This window comes from Paroedura picta, chromosome 11 (genome assembly GCF_049243985.1).
Source record: "Paroedura picta isolate Pp20150507F chromosome 11, Ppicta_v3.0, whole genome shotgun sequence".
Taxonomy (NCBI): domain Eukaryota; kingdom Metazoa; phylum Chordata; class Lepidosauria; order Squamata; family Gekkonidae; genus Paroedura; species Paroedura picta.
In genome coordinates this window covers 12,526,882-12,547,877 of record NC_135379.1, presented here as the reverse complement: position 1 = coordinate 12,547,877, position 20,996 = coordinate 12,526,882, and the positions used below count along the sequence as shown (strand labels likewise).

General features: G+C 43.2%; 1 protein-coding gene across 11 annotated transcripts in view; it reads right to left on the bottom strand.

Moving 5' to 3' along the window:
- ARHGAP12 (Rho GTPase activating protein 12) overlaps window positions 1-2,215 on the bottom strand; it is a 64,439-nt gene extending 62,224 nt beyond the window's left edge. For 10 of the 11 annotated variants that reach the window (XM_077302486.1, XM_077302489.1, XM_077302490.1 and 7 more), the window contains exon 1: window positions 2,076-2,215. The gene's annotated coding sequence lies outside the window, so the exon portion shown is untranslated. Of the gene's footprint in view, window positions 1-1,160; window positions 1,641-2,075 lie in introns of all 11 variants that reach the window. The other variant, XM_077302488.1, reaches the window with a different exon arrangement.
- Between the last annotated feature and the right edge of the window lie 18,781 nt (window positions 2,216-20,996).

Here is a 20,996-nt window from a genome sequence, read left to right as displayed (position 1 = left end):
AAACATTATTTCCAGCAGCTGCAATGAACACATTAATGATGTTGAGGCATAAACAAAGTTAGTCATTGAAGCCTCATTGGAGGACATTTGGATTCCCCGTTGCTATAAGTTCTTGCCAATTCAAGGCCAGATGAAATAAAATACAGCCAACAGTCTTCTACACAATAAATGCTTTTTTCTTATGTTGTGACTTGTCAGCATGCAAGGAACAAACTCGGATTCAAGAACTTTTCTGTTAAGGACATAATTTCACTTAAGAACCAAATGCACCTCTCCTGTCATAACAGTTTTGTCCTTGATAGTGGTTTTTCCCCCCTATTTCAGTAAAGGAATGCAATACAAAGGGCTTTCTTTACAAACAACTGAAGATTCAACTGACAAGAATCAAGAACACGAGACTAATCTAAAGAGCGACAACAGAAATGTTCCTAGTCACTATGGCAGAGAAGCAAACACATCACAGAAGGCCAAGTCCCCAGCTTTCATATACATTCTCTTCATATTTGCTGAGGAAAATCAATTTCACACACTGAAATTGCATCAGAATAATTTTGCTTGACAGCTTGCAATGACTCATTTGTACTGAACGTTGCATGAAATAGTTTCAAAACGAGGACCGAGACAAAAAGACACAGATGGCAAGCATGGACAGTCGGGTCCAGATCCAGAAGCATGGTCTAACTCCTCCTGCAAAACCTCCATCCCCAGTAACATTAGGAAGCATCCAATCACAGTCATTTTAAACATCACTCACCATTCACACCTCTTGTTAGTTTCTCAAGGCATGGGGTATTTAAATGTCAAACAACTAAACAGGCAACACAATCGCAGACATTCACCTTCTCTATGCTCTTCTGACATGGTGTTAACTACAATTGATTATGAAGAATGGTGGGGAGTGGGAAATCTGTTCCTAACACAATGTGGTTAACTCATAAATAAGCGAGGCTCGAAGCAGTTTAAGGCCTACACTGGCAATCTCTAGAGCAAAGAGAGAAAATGCCAAACTTCCACTTAGAGCTCAGCTACTAGCTCCCACCCACCCACCACTCTTCAGTTTGTCTTAACTGGTAAAACAAAGTTATGTAATGCTTCCTTAATCATTATTCCACCCGACAGGGGCTTGTTACTTGCTCAAATATACACGGTACAGCAAATACCTTGCACGCTGTGTGTTCACAGGCAGGTGGCACCTCTCTCGACCACGCTTTGGAGCAAGAGCAAAATGCGCCACAGTAATAAGCCTCCACTTCCCCAGCAATGCATGAAGCTCCGTTGGGGAAAAGCCCAGGGGGAGGGGGTGGCCAGCCGCACTACCACGGTGGCATTCCATCTGGGTATGAGCCACACAAACATCAACGCTTCCGGGCATGAACCAGTCACAGGCTGCTGAGGCAACAATGCCGCTGATGGGGACGTCCTAGGACGCGGATTCCTACATATTTCCGGAAGCAGGTTGCACCAGCCCCAGCCCCCAAACTCTGGCTTCGGAGGTGTCCTGGGAAGGGGGGCAGGGGAAAGAGAGGGGTCCTTCTGCCCCCCTCCAGCCCACAAGCAGGGGGAAGGCTGGTGGCAGGGGCCCAGAGCCCAGCCGACAGGTGCCACCAGCAAGTTCTTCCTGGGACCTCCTCTGCACCCCCCTAAATTAAAGGCAAGCAAACAAAAAAGACATTATCTTCTTCAAAAACAAAAATACATCTCCGCCCCCGTTTTTCGCCAGGTTAGACCTGCAGAGGCGCCCATATGGCACCGTTTCCCCACCCGCAGCGAGGCAGGCAGGCAGGCAGGGCCCCCACCCCGGACCACTGGACACGCCCCCCGCCTCCCCTTGTTATTCTCCCCTCCTCGACCGTAATCCACTTTGAGCGGCGAAGAGCTCAGCCACGAGGGGGGGGGGTGGGGGGGGGCAGAGTGAGAGTTACTCCGGGGCTGCTACCCCGGAGCACTAACACCGCAACTGTATGAAGGGGGAAGGAGAGAAGTAGGTGGGTGGGGAGGGAGTCTCTTCTGCAAGCCAACGGGCGGGAGCCACGCCAGGCGCCCCTTCCCCACAGCCCCCCATAACGGCCCCTCACCTCAGTTAAAGGTCCCGGTCGCGCGGCTCCGCGCCTGCCTGGCTGCCTCCCTTCCGCTCGCCTTGCCTGCTCTCGCCTCCAGCCCGCCTATGCCAGCCGCGACCCAGTCCGACGGCCCCGCCCCCTTCGAGTGTCAGCGCCAGGGCATCGCGCGGCCCGGCGTCAGAGGCCCCCGTCACGTGCCGGGGGGGAGGCGGGGCGACGGGGAAAAGGGGGGAATCGGCGGGAAGAAGGGAGGGGTTGGGGGAGGGGTGAACGTCGGTTTTGCCAAACGGCCGTTTGTCGCTCGCTCTCTGTCACTCTGAGGGGTGAGGAAGGGTCGTTGAGGAAACCTTGGTGGAAGTAGAAAGCACAACCCCTCACAGCTGGACGGCCACCCATTTCCCCCGCCACCAAGCCCCAGGCTCCCCCGCCGTGTGACCCCTCAGCCTTCCAGGAGGAGGAGGAGTGGAGGCATGCCTGGGAAGGGGACTGCGGACAGAGGCGTCTTCTTTGGGAAGGGGGGGTCTGGTCGAGCTGCCCGCAGACGCACTCGCCTGGGTTGGGTTAGGCGATTGATTGGGTATCAGCGCCAGGGCAGACCCTGGTGGCAGCTGGCCTGCCCCTCAGAAGCGGGCCAATTTTTATTATTTATTAAATTTATATCCCGCCATTCAGGGCAAGCCGTCTCGTGGCAGGTCTCAGCGTTAAAGCCCCTATAAAAACATAGGAGCCCATTTTTAAAAAGCCAACATTACAACACAACTTGGCAGTAAAAAATGCGCTCTCAGTGCACTTTAGAAGTAGCAGGACAAAGTTGGAGTCCAAAGTTAAGGCCAGCCAAGTTTTATTTGAGGGATGAGCTTTCATGCGCACACACATTGTATCTGAGGAAGTGTGCATGCACCCGAAAGCTCATCCCTTGAACCAAACTTGGTTGGCCTTAAGGGTGCCCCTGGACTCCAATTTGGTTGTGCTGCTTCAGACCACCAGCTACCCACTGTGGAGTAGATTTGTTTGACAATAAAGGTTTTTTGAGTGAGTCTTTAGGAGTAGATTTTCATCTGTCCTGCAGGGGAAAATCCAGGCGCAAAAGCATACTGAAAATGCATTATCTGCAGAGCCATTCCGGGAACAATTTATATGGATTAGTTAGAGTGTTTTTTTTTTAATTATTCTTTTTGTCCTTGGCACTGAGGACCAGCGTGATTGAACCTGCAGGAGATGCCAGTTTTCCCAAATCCATTAGTTGGAACCTCGAGGTTTAAGCAGCCTGATCTGATGACAGAAATTGGGATAACTAATTCCCGTTGAGTGGCTGGCAACAGGATTTAGGAAGCAAATCCCGTCCGTGTCGACGGGGCTTCCGCAGCCAAAGAGGATGATATCCCCACTCTTTTCAAAATAGGCTTATGAAAGAAGTTGTAAGCGTTGTTAATAATTGCGAGGACAGATCCCTGCCAGGGTAAAGGCTAGCAGAAATTGTGGAAAGCAATGCTGTAAGCCTTCACATGTGGTATATGACAGCCAATGGCATAGTGGTTAAGAGCAGCGGCCTCTAACCTGGAGAAGGGGATTTGATTCACCACTCCTCCTCCACATGTAGCCAGCTGGGTGATTTTGAGCCAATCACAGTTCTCTCAGAGCTCTCTCCATCCCACATTGAGACTATTGTGACCCGCCTCGAGCCTAAAGGAAGAGGCGGGATATAAATCCAATAATAATAATAAACATACCTCATACGGTGTGGGGAGAGGAACGGAAGGCGATTGTAAACCGCTTAGAGACTCCTTACAGTAAAGAGAAGTGAGGTACCGAAAAACAGCTGCTCTTCATCTCTTTTCTGAAGCGAGGTCTATTCTCTTGATATATACAAAGCAGGGGTTTGCCTCTCTTGGATTTCAATGGTTCAAGTATGAGGAAGTATTCAAAGGATACTTACTTCCTTGTGATATTATGGATGATAAATTGCTTAATTTTAGGTAGGATTGCCAGTTTAGGATTGGGAAATACCTGGAGACTTTGGGGGTAGAACCAGGCGTGGATAGGATTTGGGGAGGGGAGGGACCTCAATGGAGTATAATGCTATGGAGTCCACTCTCCAAAACAGCAATTTTCTGCAGGGGAACTGATCTCTTTCGTCTGGAGATGAGCTGTAAAATCAGAGAATCCCCAGGTCCCACCTGGGGACTGGCACCCCCAATTCCAGGCCCCATTTGTGATGATAATAAAGCTATGTCTGGGCTGTGTGACACAGGACAGCAGGGAAGGGTTCTAATGACCCTGCACTGTCTGAGGAAGTATACATGCACACAAAAGCTCACACCTTGAATAAATCTTTTTTGGCCTTAAAGGTGCCATTGGACTCCAATTTTTGTTGTGCTACTTCAGACTAACATGGCTACCTACTTGAACTGCACCACACTGAATCAGATGACATGGACAGAACTGTCCAGTCTGACAGGTAGTGGCTCTCCAGTTGCAGCGGGGGTATCTTTTACGTCATCAGAACATTTGCCATACAATACTAGGGTTGAAAAGCAAAAAAGAGGACATATCTTGAAACAAGTGATCACTATGACAAATCTCATTTTAAATACCCCTCCTAAATACCCCTGTGATCATTGTTAGCAAGTAGAAATATTCCTGACATTCCAACCCAAAAAGAGAACATTTTCATTAGTTTTCTTTAAAAAACAACAACTAGATATCCAGAGAGTTTAGTATTATTTTCTCCTCACACCCATGTTAATTTTTGTATGCATTATTCTTTTTCTTGTTTTTTTTAACATCCAAGACGCAGGTTTACCATTTCAGTGAGAATAAGGCTTGTGCAGAGAGCAAGAAAAAGTCATCCATAAAATATGCCATGTATCAAAAGAGATGAAGGAGAAAGAATAGCAGAAATGAAGCAAGGGAGGAAGGATATTTGTGATAAATACGTAATATTTCTGGTGTTGTTTCAAAGATGCAATCAATACCTGGGGCCAATAGTTCTTATCTCTTGTTTCCCCTTTTTTAAGCACAACTATGTCATTGGCTCATTGAAGAAAATAGAAAATAAGGGTCTAGGCTAGGAGTATATTAAATGTCTGAAGGAATTAATATGAGTATTTCTGGCATTTTTTTCCTTCTCATATTTAAGCTCTGTACCTTCCAAATAGTTTACATTCAGACTGTAGGTCATAAAGCATTTAAACAGTTACTCATATGGTCACTAAAATCTCACACAGTTCTCTGAATATTTATCTCTTTAGATATTTATAAGCCATTTTTCTTCACAATGAGGACTCTGGATCATATTAGCGTATTCTCATCTTCCATAATGAACTTTTTTATTACCATGATTATTGCTGAGAAAATGACTGCTGTTTGAGATTATAATTAAATTAGATGGAAATGGAACCAATGGATGTGAATCATAGAGCTGGAAGGGGCCATACAGGCCATCTAGTCCAACCCCCTGCTCAACGCAGGATCAGCCCTAAGCATCCTAAAGCATCCAAGAAAAGTGTGTATCCAACCTTTGCTTGAAGACTGCCAGTGAGGGGGAGTTCACTACCTCCTCAGGCAGCCTATTCCACTGCTGAACTACTCTGACTGAATTTTTTTCCTGATATCTAGCCTATATTGTTGAACTTGTAGTTTAAACCTATTACTGTGTGTCCTTTCCTCTGCAGCCAATGGGAACAGCATCCTGCCCTCCTCCAAATGACAACCTTTCAAAGACTTAAAGAGGGCTATTCAAATACTTAAAGAGGGCTATGTGGTATGATTCTCAACTGATTCAGAATAATATCACAGGCTTTATACCAAAACCCACCATCAGGTCCAGCAGATTGCACTCTCCTTGTCTCTTGCCTCATAAAGGTACAGTTTCCAGTTCTGGGTTGGGAAATATCTGGAAACTTTGGGGAAGGAGCCAAGAGTGGGCAGGGAGAGACCTCAGTGGAGTATAATGCAATAGATTCCACCCTCCAAAGCGACCAAAACAACTTACTACAATTCCCAGCATGCTATCTCTTAAAGTGACAGGGGAGAATATCTCCTGTTTCTCAGCACTCTAGCTAAAGGCTGCCTGGCTAGGGAGAACAGCAACAGTGGCAGTTTCAGTTCCAAAACAAGCCTGAAAGTGAGACTGAAACAGAGGCTAATCCTGACAAAAGAATGATCTTCAAGATCTAATATACAAATGCCTGGCAAATGAGTCAGAACAAGTATCTGAGCTAACATGATAAAGAGCAACATGGAAGAGCCTTGTTGTCACAATTCAGAAAGCTCAGCGGGATGAAATTGCAGAAGCGTGATGGTGACAGACAAGTATGAGCACTCCCCTGCCATCCCTACCACAGTCATGAAGATATGCCCTAGCCTGTGTTCAGTCTTGCCTCCTAGAAATTTTCTTCCACTTATAGTCTAGTCATCAGCCAAGCCACTCCACTTCCTGTCAGTGCAATCCTAAGAACAGTTATGCCCTTCTAAATCCCTCGAAGTCAATGAACTTAGAAGGGTCTAATTTTGTTTAGGATTGCCCTCTGTATGTGGGGTTTAGATGGCTTGAGTATTGTGCTGTTTTCTGTCATTCCCCAGATCATTTTGTCCATGCCAAAATATTCTCATCTCAAAACACTGTATTGCCTTGGGTTACAATAATAAACAGGGTGATATTCAACAAGTTGAAACTGAGGTAGGATATAAGCTGCTTATGTGATCAATTATTCTTTTAAAAGGAAAATATTATTATTATTATTATTATTATTATTATTATTATTTATTAGACTTATTACTCACCTCTCCCTGGAGGCTCAAGGCAAGTAACAGCATAAAACCATACAATAAAATCCATTAAACCCCAATTACACAATAACACACAAAATACTTGGGATCAATACTTGATTATACTTGATCCCAAAAAAACCATGTCCTGAGCTTCCTTAAATATCAGCCCTCTATTTGTTCTCTTGCCCATTTGCCTTCTCTGGTTTCGGTGTCGCCTGCTACCCAGCTGAAAGGCCATTCCTCTCGCAGATGATTCGGAATGACAAAGACGGGAAGTCATGGAGTGCATAAGGCAGCTTCAGATTTGAGGAACAGAATATTCCCTACCATCAGAGATCTAAGAAATACTAGCTTCTCTCATCCCCCTATGACATTCTGCTGCACAATTCTGACCTCTAAATACTAAAGACGCCCTTCTCTTCACCTTCTCCTCTCTTTTAATTAAATTATCTTCCACTCACATTCTTGGGTCTGACAAATTAATTTTAAGACTTAACTCCAACATTCCCTCTCGAGTTGAAGGCCATTTAAAATAACTATTTCACACATCCTTAAAGATTTTTTGTCATTTCCCAAACAGCATTAATCTTTTCTATGTGCATTTCTTTAGTAGCCATGACCTCAGAGCAGAAAACACATGTACAGAAATCTAAAAATTAGGGACCTGGATGTCCCTCAGAATTACTGTTTGTTTCCAGACTACAAAGATAGTTCCGTTGTGTATGTGGCCTAATAGAGGCAGTAGGCTTGGAGCCGCAGACTGGCATTATGAACTCTGTCCTGATTTGCTGAAGGCCTGAAATCCTACAGTAATTGGACTATTTTATAAGCCAATCCAAGGCAGGTTTGAGGGCCAATCAGGGGCCTTGGTGGGATGCCTCAAACTGTATATAAGTTCTCAGTTGTTGTTGTTTAATGTCGATTGTTGGTAAATAAAGAGCTGGTTGTTGGACATTTGCTATCGTGTCTTACTGAACCCACGATTTAATAAGTTCCCTTGTAGAAAATTGTGCTTTGGATGGTGAACTGTAGGGCATTGTACTCCACTGGGATTCTTGCCCTTCTCAGGAACCATCTACATTGTCATTACACGATCTTCTTGCTTAATTACCAGCCCTGGAAAGAGTGGGATCTGGATAGGGGAGGGACTTTAGTGGGGTACAATGTCATAGAATCCACTTTCCAAAGCAGCTATTTTCTCAAGGGCAATTGATCTCTATAACCTGGAGACGGTTGCAAATTGCAATCCTGGGAGATTGCCAGGTACCACTTATCACCTGAAGGCTGGCAACCCTAATGATTGATTATTCTGGAAACTCTGTATTGAGAATGATGAAGATTTTGAAAATCTGCTACTTCATACTGAAGTTCATTGGCTATCAAAAATCAACTGCTTGAGACACTTATATGTCCTTTTTTACATTATTGTGGAGTTCTCGGAAGACACAAATGCCTTACTCAGTGACGAACTCAATAGATCAGGCATGGATATTTTTCAGAACTCTTAGTAAAGTTCAGCGAAATGAATTTGCAGTTGCGAGGAAATGAGGTCAATCTCATTAAGGCCCAATCTGTGGTCTCTACCTTTATTTAACTCAATTCAAATGCAATATAGGTCATCGCAAGCTATACCAATTCCTGAGCCTGTCTGAGCTAGAACAGAAAGGCAGGATTCGAGATGTTGATGATCTGGAAGTCGCCATTTGGATATGCTGCATGAAGATGTGTCTGAGCTATTTAAATTCCGGATTGGATGATAAATTTGTTTCAGATACTGAGGGACTTGAGTAGTGGAAGAAGTAATTGAGATCTAAAATGACATTGAGCTACACCAAAGTTTATGAAATTGTAAAATGAGTTTTCGTTACAGAATGAAATTTCTGGTCACTCCATGAGCTGCCCAGGAGTTATCCAGTTCAGTTCAAGCTATCACACAAATGGGTCACTATGGCCTTGGAGACTGCCTCTCCACCTATGTTCTGCTACAACGGCTTTGTTCATCTATGTAGGGGTCTCTGCAAACAGGCAAGATCAACAACTGCCCCTACACATGCCTGCTCTGTAGCAGCCATCAGCCTTTTGAATAGCCTGCCTGAGGAGGTCAAGAAGGCTCCCATATTTCTGATACATCGTGAGTTCTGTAAAGCAGAATTTTTCAGGACAGCGTTTTTATCAAGGAAATAGGGCTACACTATAACAAATTAGACCAGAAAATGCGTTGGGTTTCTATTTATGTAATACCACATTCTCCGTTGTTTAAAATGTCATATTTAGAACTGATGCTTTGTTTAAAATTGTTGCAATTCTAATCTTATGAATTGCTTATTAGGTGTATCACCATATTGATTATATTGTTTTACATTGAGTTATTCATCTTGATTCTCAGAGAAAAAGGCATTCTATAAATAATATATATATAAATAATATAAATGAATAAATAAATAATGTAAATAAACTTTTAGTACCCAGTCTCCTTAGAATGCTCCTATTGTGAGGTAGCTTTTAAGAGTCATCTCAGGATATCCACATTAATGCCAGTTTTATGAGTGGCTAAACATTTGTTCAGATTAAGGTCGATATTCAAAATATAACAAACCAACAGCATTAAACTATGCTTTAAACTAAGAGAGAGAACAGTTCTGAGAGAGTATACTCATAAATAGGGTTGCCTGGTATGTCCTGTCAACTGGCAGGGGATGGGGGAGGACTTACTAGGAGCGGAAGTGACATCATCATGTCCAGGACATTGGGGTGATGCACTGGTATTTGGGCAAAAACTCTGTGATAATTTTGGCTTCTACCATTCTAGGTCACATGGGCAGTGATGTAGACACATTGCTGCACATTGGATGGATCTCCCTCTGTTTCGGGGTAAGTCCTCTCCTCCACCAGCCAGTTGATTGGCAGTGTGCAGGTGGGGCCTGGCAGCGGCGAACCCCTGCCCACACAAGGGGGCCTTGGTAAATCTGGTTGTATCCAACTTTCCTTTCATTCTTTCCCTACCATCATTCTTAATATAGTTCCAAGAGAACTACTCCATGTAATGCTGCTGAACTTGCAGATGGGCTGTACAATTTTACTACTATCTTCCAACCTAATTCTAATGCTATGGAACAATCAAATATCCCATTTGTACAGCTGGCAGTACAATGTGCTGATTAAATATTTATGTGCATCTTTTGCTAAATACCAAAGGAAAAATGCCTCCAGCTACGAGCAGTAGCACAACTTTTAAATATGTATGATCATATAAATATGTACACACAAAGGAGTCCTGCAAATAATTTCCCTGTTTCCACAATTAGGAATCAGGCACAATGTTTCATCTTCAGTTGACTACTTTGAGTAATCCTCAAGTCTCTTTGTTGCCTTATGAAAATATGAGCTTCCACCCATCAGAGATAATACCCGTATCACTGTTTACATTATCAATTCTTCCCGAATGAAATAGCTATGAATCAAGAGTCATTGATCTTGTTGTTGCTGTTCTTTGGGGTTTACTTTCCAAAGAAAACTGATTGTGTGAAGAAACCTTCAGACACTTCAATGACTATGTTTCATTTTGTCTTTATTAATTTTGTCTTTATTCGGATATTGACTGCTTACACAATGTCCCACTCCAATTCCTCTTGTGCTCTGTTCTCAGTTCTTCCTCACTTCCTATTTTCAGATCCATCAGTACCCTTCCAGAACTACAGTTCCCAAAGTTCCCTGGGGAGAGGGAATAATGACTAGTCTGTGGTATATCTTGTTTGGAAAGAATAAAATATGCTTAAAATAACACCACTTTATCTACTGGAATGGGACAATTGATCCTAAACTTATATCCTAGGCAGTGAGGGATGGGTATATGGTGATTGACTGGTTGTGGAAGGGAAATTGAATAAAGATATGTCTTCATAAAATTTTTCATTCTGTGGAAGCAATATGAACTAAATTTCTCAGATCCATGTTTGGCGTCCCTTCCTAATGACCTTGTCAGACTAGAATTGGGGATAGTGCTGCTTGAAGCGCATGGATGGTTCCAAGCAAAATGTCTTTGACTCAAGTTGAATTTTGGCCCTCTTAGATAAACATCGGTAATTTTTATAGATCTCCATTCAGGATGGATGAGAGCTGTTGAGAAGGAGTTATAACTTTATGAGTTTACTGCTCCCACAGCCCCATAGCATCTTAAGTTTTGGGGAGCAAAAAAAAACAATTTTTTTTTTGTTAAAATCATCCAAGCCGATAGAGGGTTTCAACTCATGGCAAAAGTTTTGTCCTGGTAAAATACCTTTATGCCTAGGAGTCCCTCAAATTTCAAAGAGCCGTCGCTTTGGTATGCTTTAAGATTTTTATCTTCAGCTCTTCTGTGATTCACATACCTCAATGTGTCCGCCCTTGCCAATTGAATATGATTGAAATTGTGCTCTTTTATTGATTATTTTATATTATTATTTTATAATATTATTTTATTTGTTCCTTATAGCATTACCCTAATTCTTTCTAATTTTCCAGGCAGATCGGACAAATTTTATTTGTCCTTTTTTCAGATCTAATGAAACTAAGGTGGCTAACTTTTGCGCTTCAGCCTGTTTAATAAGGAAGCAGGTGGTTAATCCCTTTTAATTAATTATGCATGTATCATGGAAATTAGTTTATTACGAAGCTGTGAATGTGTTTACTGCATATACTTATTTCCTTTATGTGTTGCTGACTCTGTTGCTGGCTGAGTGATAATAAAACTATCTTAAGATCCCCAGCATAAATGGTTTGATAATCAAAAGGACCACTCACCTTCCTCTTTCACCAGTAGGAAAGATGAACGGATCTGGTCCATTATGTTATCAAATAGTCCAGTGCATTTGATGCTGTTGCATTAATGTCTCTCTGTAAAATTTGGCTAGAGCAAAAAAAAAACCAACCACATTTTTTATGTAGGAAATGAAAGAGGATACAGAAACCTATCATGGTTTTGATTAGGAACCATACCAAACCACGAAGCAGTTGAACCAGATAATATTACCGAGCTCTTAAAGACTACTATCTGAGTTAAACAATAAACACTGCAGATATGAATGCCCAGATGTAAGGAAAATGTACATCAGATCTGAATTGTGTTACATCTGCTGCATGCTTATTATATAACTAGTTTCAAAGCCTGTTCCTAAGAATGGGCCTTGAAAGGGCCCCCTCCCCTTGTCCCTGGCCAGGCAGCTTAAGGTGGCTTTGGGCCACAGCTTGCTGCTGGATCAAGTGGGGCGGGCGGGGGCTGGCCAGCTCATTAGCAGGCCCGGGACAGAGCTCTTTAGCAGGCAGTCAGCAGGCCGGGAGTCTGTCATTAGCAGGCCCAGCCTAGCAGGCCAAGAGGCTCTTGTTAGCAGGCCCTGCTTAGCAGGCCAAGAGGCCCTCGTTAGCAGGCCCTCCACCACAACCCTTTGGCCAGGGCCTTCTTCCCTTACCTGCTGCTGGCTCCAGGCACTGAGGCACGTCTGAGGGCAAAGAGGCTAGCGTCCAGAGATGGAGGGCAGGACCTGCAGGGGCAGGGCCAAACAGGGTGCAGCCCGCTTTACTCTGCTGGCTGCACCCTGATTGGCCCTATTCCAACTTGGACAGCCGGACACATTCCACCCCCCAGGCTGTTTCACAAATATATAGAGGAACCATGGATAAGGATACTTACATTTTTATACTTTTTCATATAACAAATTACATTGAAGGAAAAAACGAGACCGTGATTTTCAGCTGGATTTAAGTTCAGTAGCACCTTAGAGACCAATAGGATTTTAGAGGTATAAGCTTTCAAGAGTCAAAGCTTCCTTCGTCTGGTATTTTGACTCTCAAAAGCGGATGCTCCCCAAAATCTTGTTTGTCTCTAAGGTGTTATTGGGCTCAAATGTAGCTTTTTTACTGCAGACCGACACAGCTATCCTTGTAAACAAACTTCCCTATTGCAGAAACAGTTTTATTAGTTACAGGTTCTCTCAGTTTACTAGCTTTGCCTCTTTGGATGTCATGTTTTGACAAAACTTGAGCAAATGGGTTACAAACTGAAGCCACTGTTTACTGCTGGACATACTGAACATCCTACAGTTGCCATCTGGTTCCCATTTATTGTACATGCTTCATCTCTTCCATGAGAGACACTTGGTACAGGATTGGCACAATGGGGAAATCAAAACGACCATGAAATGAGGTCCCTTATCCTACTATAACCTCTTAAAATTACTGCCCAGCCACTTCTGAAAACTGGAGGACTCTTTACATTTGACTTGGATCTATTGGAAAGAACCTTTTGCACTGCTTAGCTCTAGTTTTTATGTTTTTGCTGTTGTGGTTTCCATCATGGTTCTGCATTACTCTGCTTCTGTGTGTGGTTTGTGCTCCTGTTCATAACTTCATTCTGATGACAGCTGATTACTTCCAGTGTTGTGCTACTTTTTGTATCTGACGATTGTCAAAGCTGATGATATATGTATATAGCTTTTTGACCATAGCGTCCCCAAAGTAGCTCACAACATTAAAAGAAAAAGCAACAATCTAAACTATTTCTTCTTCCTCCCTTTCTCAATATATTAGTCCCCAATGTTGAGTCAATAATGTAATCCCTTCCTCAAACCAGAGAGGAGCCCAGGTGCTGCTCTGCCATAGATGTTGCAATATGTATTGTGGTTTGTACATTTAATTGTAGCTTCACTGCATTATTATATTGTGAGTTCACCTTGGAAACTGAACAGCTGAGTGTGAGGGATGAAAACATTTTTTAAAGCAATCAGTCAATTGTAAGTTATTCTAGTCAGAAACAGCAGTTGTTCCACAGTGTGTATGGGTACACATATGGGTTTTTATCTCCTGGCATATATGTTTTAAATGTTTTTAATGACAGAAGTGGTATGGGTAGGGAAATCATGAATTATCTCAGCCTGATCCTTTAGCGCCGGTCTGGATCTTGTCAGAACTCGGAAGTACCAAGATTGGTCCCTCCAAGCAATACCAGGGTCATAATGAGGAGATAGCCAATGGCAAAACCACCTCTGAACGATTCTTGCCTTGAAAGCCACATAAGGTTGCCGCGAGTCAGCTATGACTTATTAAAAAAACAGACCAAACAAACCCAACCCTCCCTCACACTTAGCTATTCAGTTTCCAAGGACGACTCCCAACTTAATACAGCAATGAAACATCAATTAAATACATAAATCGGAATATATATTCCAACATTTACGGCAGAGCAAACAAAAACTGAAAAAATAAACCCACAAAAATATCCAAACAACAAAAATAATCCAACCCCTCAAGCATTGATTCATGTATTCTTCAAGAGTTTGAGTGACATAGTTTGTTGACAAAAGCAAGTTTAAATTAGCCTGAAAAAAATATCTCCTTTTTAAATTACTCGTTGGTAGTAAATCCTAAACAGAAGTGCACCCTTCTAAATCCATGGAGGCAAATGGGCTTAGAAGGCTGCAACTCTGCTTGGGAGGACCTTGTAACATATGCACAGTTTCAAAAACCTTAAACGTTGCTCAGTGGTGAACTGGCAGAGTCTGGAGATTTCTCAGAATTACGACTGATCTCCAGACTACATGGACAACCCCTCCCCCCAAAGCTCTATCCTCTAAAAAAAATCTCCAGGCCAGGCAATTTCTAGCCCAGAGCTAGGCTGGGCCCTAACCTACCTCACAGGTGCTTGTTGTGTTGGAAAGTGGAGGAGGGGACAATGACATTGTAAAGTCCTCTTTGGGGAGGAACTTGGAGTATAAATAACTAAACACATCTCTGGTGATCTCATCCTCTTCCCTTCTGGTGTTGCTGGCAGAAGATACACATAATTTGTTCATAACATATAAAGAAAGCAGGAATTCAATTGTATTTTCTCCTTTGTGTTAGCATTGTGAAATCTGGTTATGTCATCCACAAAGGAGCTCGACCAGGATTTACCTGAAGGCATAGTGAGAAATAATTTATAATTAATAAGCTATTGAAGCCCAACATGTTCCAGAAGTAATTAGGAACCACTCTACCTATGCAGTCGTTAGACGGGCTGTTCCAGTGCAAGCAGAATACCAGTTGGGTAGGCTGTTGAAGAAAAGGAAGGGAGAATGGACTGCAGGGCACATTCACTTTATCCTGTTTTAGATTAGTGACCAGTTGGAAGAACCCTTTCATAAAAGAGGAAGACCAAGGCTTGGAACACTCTAAGGCAGGGGTAATCAAACTGCGGCCCTTCAGATGTCCATGGACTACAATTCCCATGAGCCCCTGCCAGCATTTGCAGTGGGTAGGTGATAAATAGCAAGAACCTTCCTTCCCTGCCACACAGGCCAGCTGGATTCTGTAACCGCTTAGGCTGGTATTGTATTGTTGCTAAATGCAACAATAGAAAACACAGGATTTGGTTAAGATCAGATCTTTTTATAAAAAAATAAGTTTGCACATACTAGTAAGGCATGAACTTTTTTCTGAAAACAATGGTGAATGGAATCTGGCCCAAGCTGGGGATGTGGTGCTTTCTAATGGGAGCATCCTGCCTGCAAACCTAGGCTTGCTTGATACGTAGAATATCAGCAAATTTTCTCTCTGAATTCTGTATCATAGCAGAGAAGCAGGGCTTTCACATTCTTGAGTCTTCGCTTGCCTTCAACATCAGAAGCCTAGTTGGCTTATATTGGAAATGGACATCTGACAACTCAAGGTTAGCTAAGGCCCCAAGAGAAATCTGCCTCTGCCTTTCCTTGTACGATGGATAAGGCTACTTTTCATCCACTAGGCCTCCATCCCAACATAAGAAGTTCTCCACTCTAGGGAGCCAGAATTTCTGACTAGCCTTTTTTTTTTTGGGGGGGGGGGTGCATGATTGCTAAGAAACATGTCTGGAAGGAACATTCAGCCCCTCCAGGCTGAAGAGGTTAGTCATCCCTGCCTTCTATGATTTAGGTAAGTCAGTAATTTTGTAGGTATTATAGCCACAGGCCTTAATATCATACAAAGGACAAAATATAAGACAGCAGTAAAAATACTGAAGTAAGAGTACAATGATAAAAATACAGAGCAGGCCTAGTCATAAGAGAAATAAAATACAGACATATCTGCTTTAAGACCATAGGTATAACCTACAAACAGTGTGCTCCATCTCATGAGTACACCAAGGCAAGAATAATCCTACACCCCATAGAAGAGTTGGTTCTTATATGCCGCTTTTCTCTACCTGAAGGAGTCTCAAAGTGGCTTACAATCCCTTTCCCTTTCCTCTCCCCACAATGGAGACCCTATGAGGTGGGGGAGGCTGAGAGAGCCCTGATATTCCTGCTCAGTCAGAACAGTTTTATCAGTGCTGTGGCGAACCCAAGGTCACCCAGCTGGCTGCATGTGGAGGAGCAAGGAATCAAATCCAGCTTGCCAGAGTAGATGTTTGCACTTCTAACCACTACGCCAAGCTGGTGTACCGTTTGTTTTGTTCCATGTCACTTTCTCCCACTGGCATCAATAGTCTGGTTTCCATTTTAGAAGTAGATTCCCTTTAACTCCGCCAACATGTCCTAATACATGCCCTTCTAATTTCCTGGCATTTCATGAAAGAAGCTGAATCAGATGATTTTGCCGGCAAAGAATGCCTGCCAAGTGCCTCCTTCTGACTGTTCCTGAACAAAAGAGAAAGTGATTCAGGTGCCTACACCCAGCCATTTAATGCCCTCAAACCATATCTGCAACTCCCACTACTGTGGCATAAATTAAGACTTTGATACATCAGCAGGCATCTAAAGTCCTTTGAGACGTACAAATGGAAAGAGGTGTCATTGTGAAGGTTACAGAGGACCAGATGTAAGATTAAAGTAGGAGGTCTGCTGGGATAACCTTCCGGAGATTTTTTTAAATGACATTATTGTCTCTATTTTAAGAATTCAGGCAACTTTAGAATGCCCCAATTTCTCTCTCTCTCTCTCTCTCTCTCTCCTATTTCTGTTCATTCAACCCTAAACCACACATGTAATGTCTAGCTACAAAAAGACCATCACTTCTGTTTTACATCTGTGGTTTTCTTTCTCTTCCCACAATATCATACTGTTGCATGTCACTGATTTCTAAGGGACTTCACATTGAGACATGATGCCCACATGGTGATCATGTCAGCAATCAGACCTTGACATAGAGGGGACAAATTAACCTCAAGAGGACCAAACCAGAACTAGCAGCTGCAATCTGGATGGGTATCCCAGACCAGGATCACAGAGAATAGAAGTGTCAGAGCCAGACTGAAGTCCCACAAGATGACGAAAGGCCAGCCATGTTGCAGCAAAATCAATAAACCCAATAGTAATAAACAATAATAAACATGAGCAAGAATCAATAATTGTGAGCAGGATTAATGTGGCTGATTCCACACACGGTTTCCCCCCCAGTGTTTGTCCTGTTGTCAGTGTAATTGTTGGTTGGTTTATACTTAAGAGCTGTCATCTGTAAACTTGTAGGATAATCTGTGTTTGTTTTTTTCACCACTGGTCACCACGGTTTCCCTTTTGCACCTGATGCACATTGCATCTCCCCCAACCCCCATTGTTGTCATGCTGCCGTCATTCTCAACCCATCCTGAATTTAAAAATTGGGGGTCAAAAGGAGCACTCCCTAAGGAGACTACAATTCTACTCACTCTTTTTAAGTGCAGTTATTCTGTTGCAGCATTGAAGAAGGCACTGGGCACATCCCCCAAATCTCACTGTGTGTGAATTTGTTACTCCAATATATTTGGGATCTGTTGCTGCACAGAACATAATACTTGGTGTCAATTCCCACCGCCTGCCCTGTCTACCTCTATTTGAGCTCCATTTCAACACTGGATGAGTAGGACCCTGGGTGCAGGTATCCTCCCATCTCTATCTCCCCAGGTTTGTGTTCCTGTACTCAAGTAACTGTACTACAAGGCTGCCCTACCACCTCCTCCAAAAAATGAGTAGACTCCGCAAGCAGTTCACAGTAAATGCAGGGAAAGGGGATGTTTGCTTTCATTCAAACGCAAGATTGACCTTCCCATTCAGAAACAAAGAAAAGTTCCCTCAATGTCATGCCAGGAAACATGGGGGTGGAGGGGAGGGTAAAGTTTTTAAAAAGTGGAATTCTTTGCGGCAAGGATAAGCCATTCTTGACTAATGGGAGATGACGTTTTGTGGAAACCAAACGTTATTGCGGAAATTGTGTGGTTGAAAACCCAGACAATACTTGCTACAAGTGTTGGATGACCATCAGTTGCCTGGCAGATGAACCATCAGCAACAAGTGATGCCAGTTTTCCTTCAGTAAACCATTAGTTTTCATTTATTGACATTGTTGGGTTTTTATTTAAGGTTTATTTCTAGCTTGTCCTAGAACCAATCATGAGATTTGGGTTCAAGAGGATACATTTTAAGCAACGAATGAGTTAAATTAAACTCAGTGTAAACTAAAAGTCTATTTTTCTGAGAAATAAAAGTCCCCAAACCTGTAATAGCAGCAAACCAGCCTGCCCGATTCAGAGTAGCAAGAGATGCTGGGTGCTCTCCTCAGACATTTCGATTTCATCTCGCCAGTTATCATTCACAGTAAGTCCTACAACATGGAGTATTATTCTAGTAACTGAGCAAGGACTTTGGTTCATATTGTCTACTCAGCCCAGCAGGGGCTCTCCAGGGTCTCAATCTGAGGTCTTTCACATTGTCTACTATCTGGTGTGTTTAACTAGGGGTGCTTGAGGACTGAACCTGCAGCCTTCTGGGTGCAAAGCTGATGGTTTACCACTGAGCCAGAATCTAGCTAGCAAGTATCTCCAAGATCTTTCTGTAGGGGCAAAAGCTTCTCCTATGTGTGTGAAAACTAACAAAAGTGAATTAGAAAGGGCCAAATGCCAGGGTGAACACTGTCCTGTTCCTTTAATAAAAGTTGAATGGAATGCTGTTTACCTCTATGACATAAAAAGCTTCATCTTGTGCCTTTTATCCAGCTTCTCTGTTCAAGCGACAGCACAGTTTTCTGGAGGGCCGTCTTGGTATAGTGATTAAGAGCTGCAGCCTCTAATCTGGAGAATGGGATTTGATTCCCTACTCCTCCACGTGCAGCCGGCTGGGTGACCTTGGGCCAGTCACAGTTCTCTCAGAGCTCTCTCTACCTCACCTGTTGTGTGGGAAGAGGAAGATTGTAAGTCACTTTGGGGCTCCTTTGGGTAGAGAAAAGCAGGGTACAAAAAGTGAACTCTTTTTCTTCTTCAACCTTAACAAGGTTGTCTCCTGTGAGGAAGGTAACAGAGATCCGAAGGAACAGGAAGCATTGGGTGCTTGTGCTTCCTGTTTTCCTATGTCACCATCTTATCAGACGCTGCTCTGAGAGGGGAGCTGTAGGGGAACGTTGGGACTCAGCACAATTCCACCCTTCAAGTCAATAGGCTTCACCGAGTTTAGGATCACAGAATCACAGAATCACAGAATCATAGAGTTGGAAGGGGCCACACAGGCCATGTAGTCCAACCCCCTGCTCAACGCAGGATCAGCCCTAAGCATCCTAAAGCATCCAAGAAAAGTGTGCATCCAACCTTTGCTTGAAGACTGCCAGTGAGGGGGAGCTCACCACCTCCTTAGGCAGCCTATTCCACTGCTGAACTACTCTGACTGTGAAAAACTTTTTCCTGATATCTAGCCTATATCGTTGTACTTTAAGTTTAAACCCATTACTGTGTGTCCTCTCCTCTGCAGCCAGCAGAAACAGCATCCTGCCCTCCTCCAAGTGACAACCTTTCAAATACTTAAAGAGGGCTATCATGTCCCCTCTCAACCTTCTTTTCTCCAGGCTGAACATTCCCAAATCCCTCAACCTACTTTCATAGGGCTTGTCATTCCACCAGATTAGTTCTCTGGCATGAACAGATTCATCCGCTGGCATTTAGATGTTCGGGACTGCCAAGACAGTGGAAAACAGGCATTTAACAAACAATTTGATTGAATATTTAAGATATAAATGGGATTTTAAATTATTCACTGGACAACGAAGACCCCCAAAATTACAAGAATTGGAAGCAGAATTCCTGCTTCTAACGAACAATGTTTGCTTGGGTTAAAAGAGGAAACAGAGAGGAGGAGGTGACTGCATTGTTTAATGCGAGGAGGTGTTTAAAAGAATTGCTATAAAGGGATGAGTAGGAAGAAGCTGCCAAGGAGCTGAACAAGCGGAGGGGAGGGGAGCCGCCTTTAGAGGTGCTGTTATGTCAGTCTGACATGGTTGTTTTCGAGAAATTAGCCAAGAAATATGCAGCTGACCTAGGAGGAAGCCCCAGCGAATACACTGGACTGAAAACACACTACTGTTGAGAATGCCTAAATACAAATCCCTACTCAGCTACGAAGATAAATTTTTCTTGTAGATCAAAATCATTATTTTTGGCCAGAGACAAAACATAGTTATTTGGAGGTAAGAGATGAGCATGAAATATAAGCAGGGATGGTATTTCAGGGCCTAGGCATTCACTCGGAATCATAAAACCATAGAATCAGAGTTGGTAGGGGCCAGACAGACCACCTAGTCCAACCGTCTGCTTAATGCAGGATCAGCCCAAAGCATCCAGGATAAGTACCCTGTTGGCAACAAAGGATAGGACCCACAGTAATGGGTTTAAACTATGTGCACAATGATATCGGCTATATATCAGGTGAGAAAAATTCACAGTCCGAGTCGCTTAGCTGTGGAATTGTCTGCCTAAGGAGGTGCTGAGCTCCCCCTCACTGGAAGTCTTCGAACAGCAGTTGGATGGGGCAACTGAAGAGTGGATACTTTAGGCTGAACCTAAAAAGTAGGGGGATTAGACTAGATGGCCTGTGTGGCCCCTTCCAACTCTATGATTTTATGATTCTATTAGCTGCTCCTTAAAGACTGCCAGTGAGGGGGAGCTCTCCACCTCCTTAGGCAGACTATTCCACTGCTGAACAACTCTGAGTGAAAAAAATGTTTAAATTCCTGATTTTTTTTCCCTCGGATGAACTTGCTTCGGTCGCTATCTGTCTAAGCTACTTTTCAAGGATGTTGTGGTGTTTCAACAGACTGTGGATGTAATATCAACTTCAAAGGGAGGTATCAAAGGACAAACATAAGTGAGGCAGATGATATCTGGAATAGATGCCCTTAGGGCTCATATACATTCCAGCCAAAGTTTGCAGGGATTCAGCGT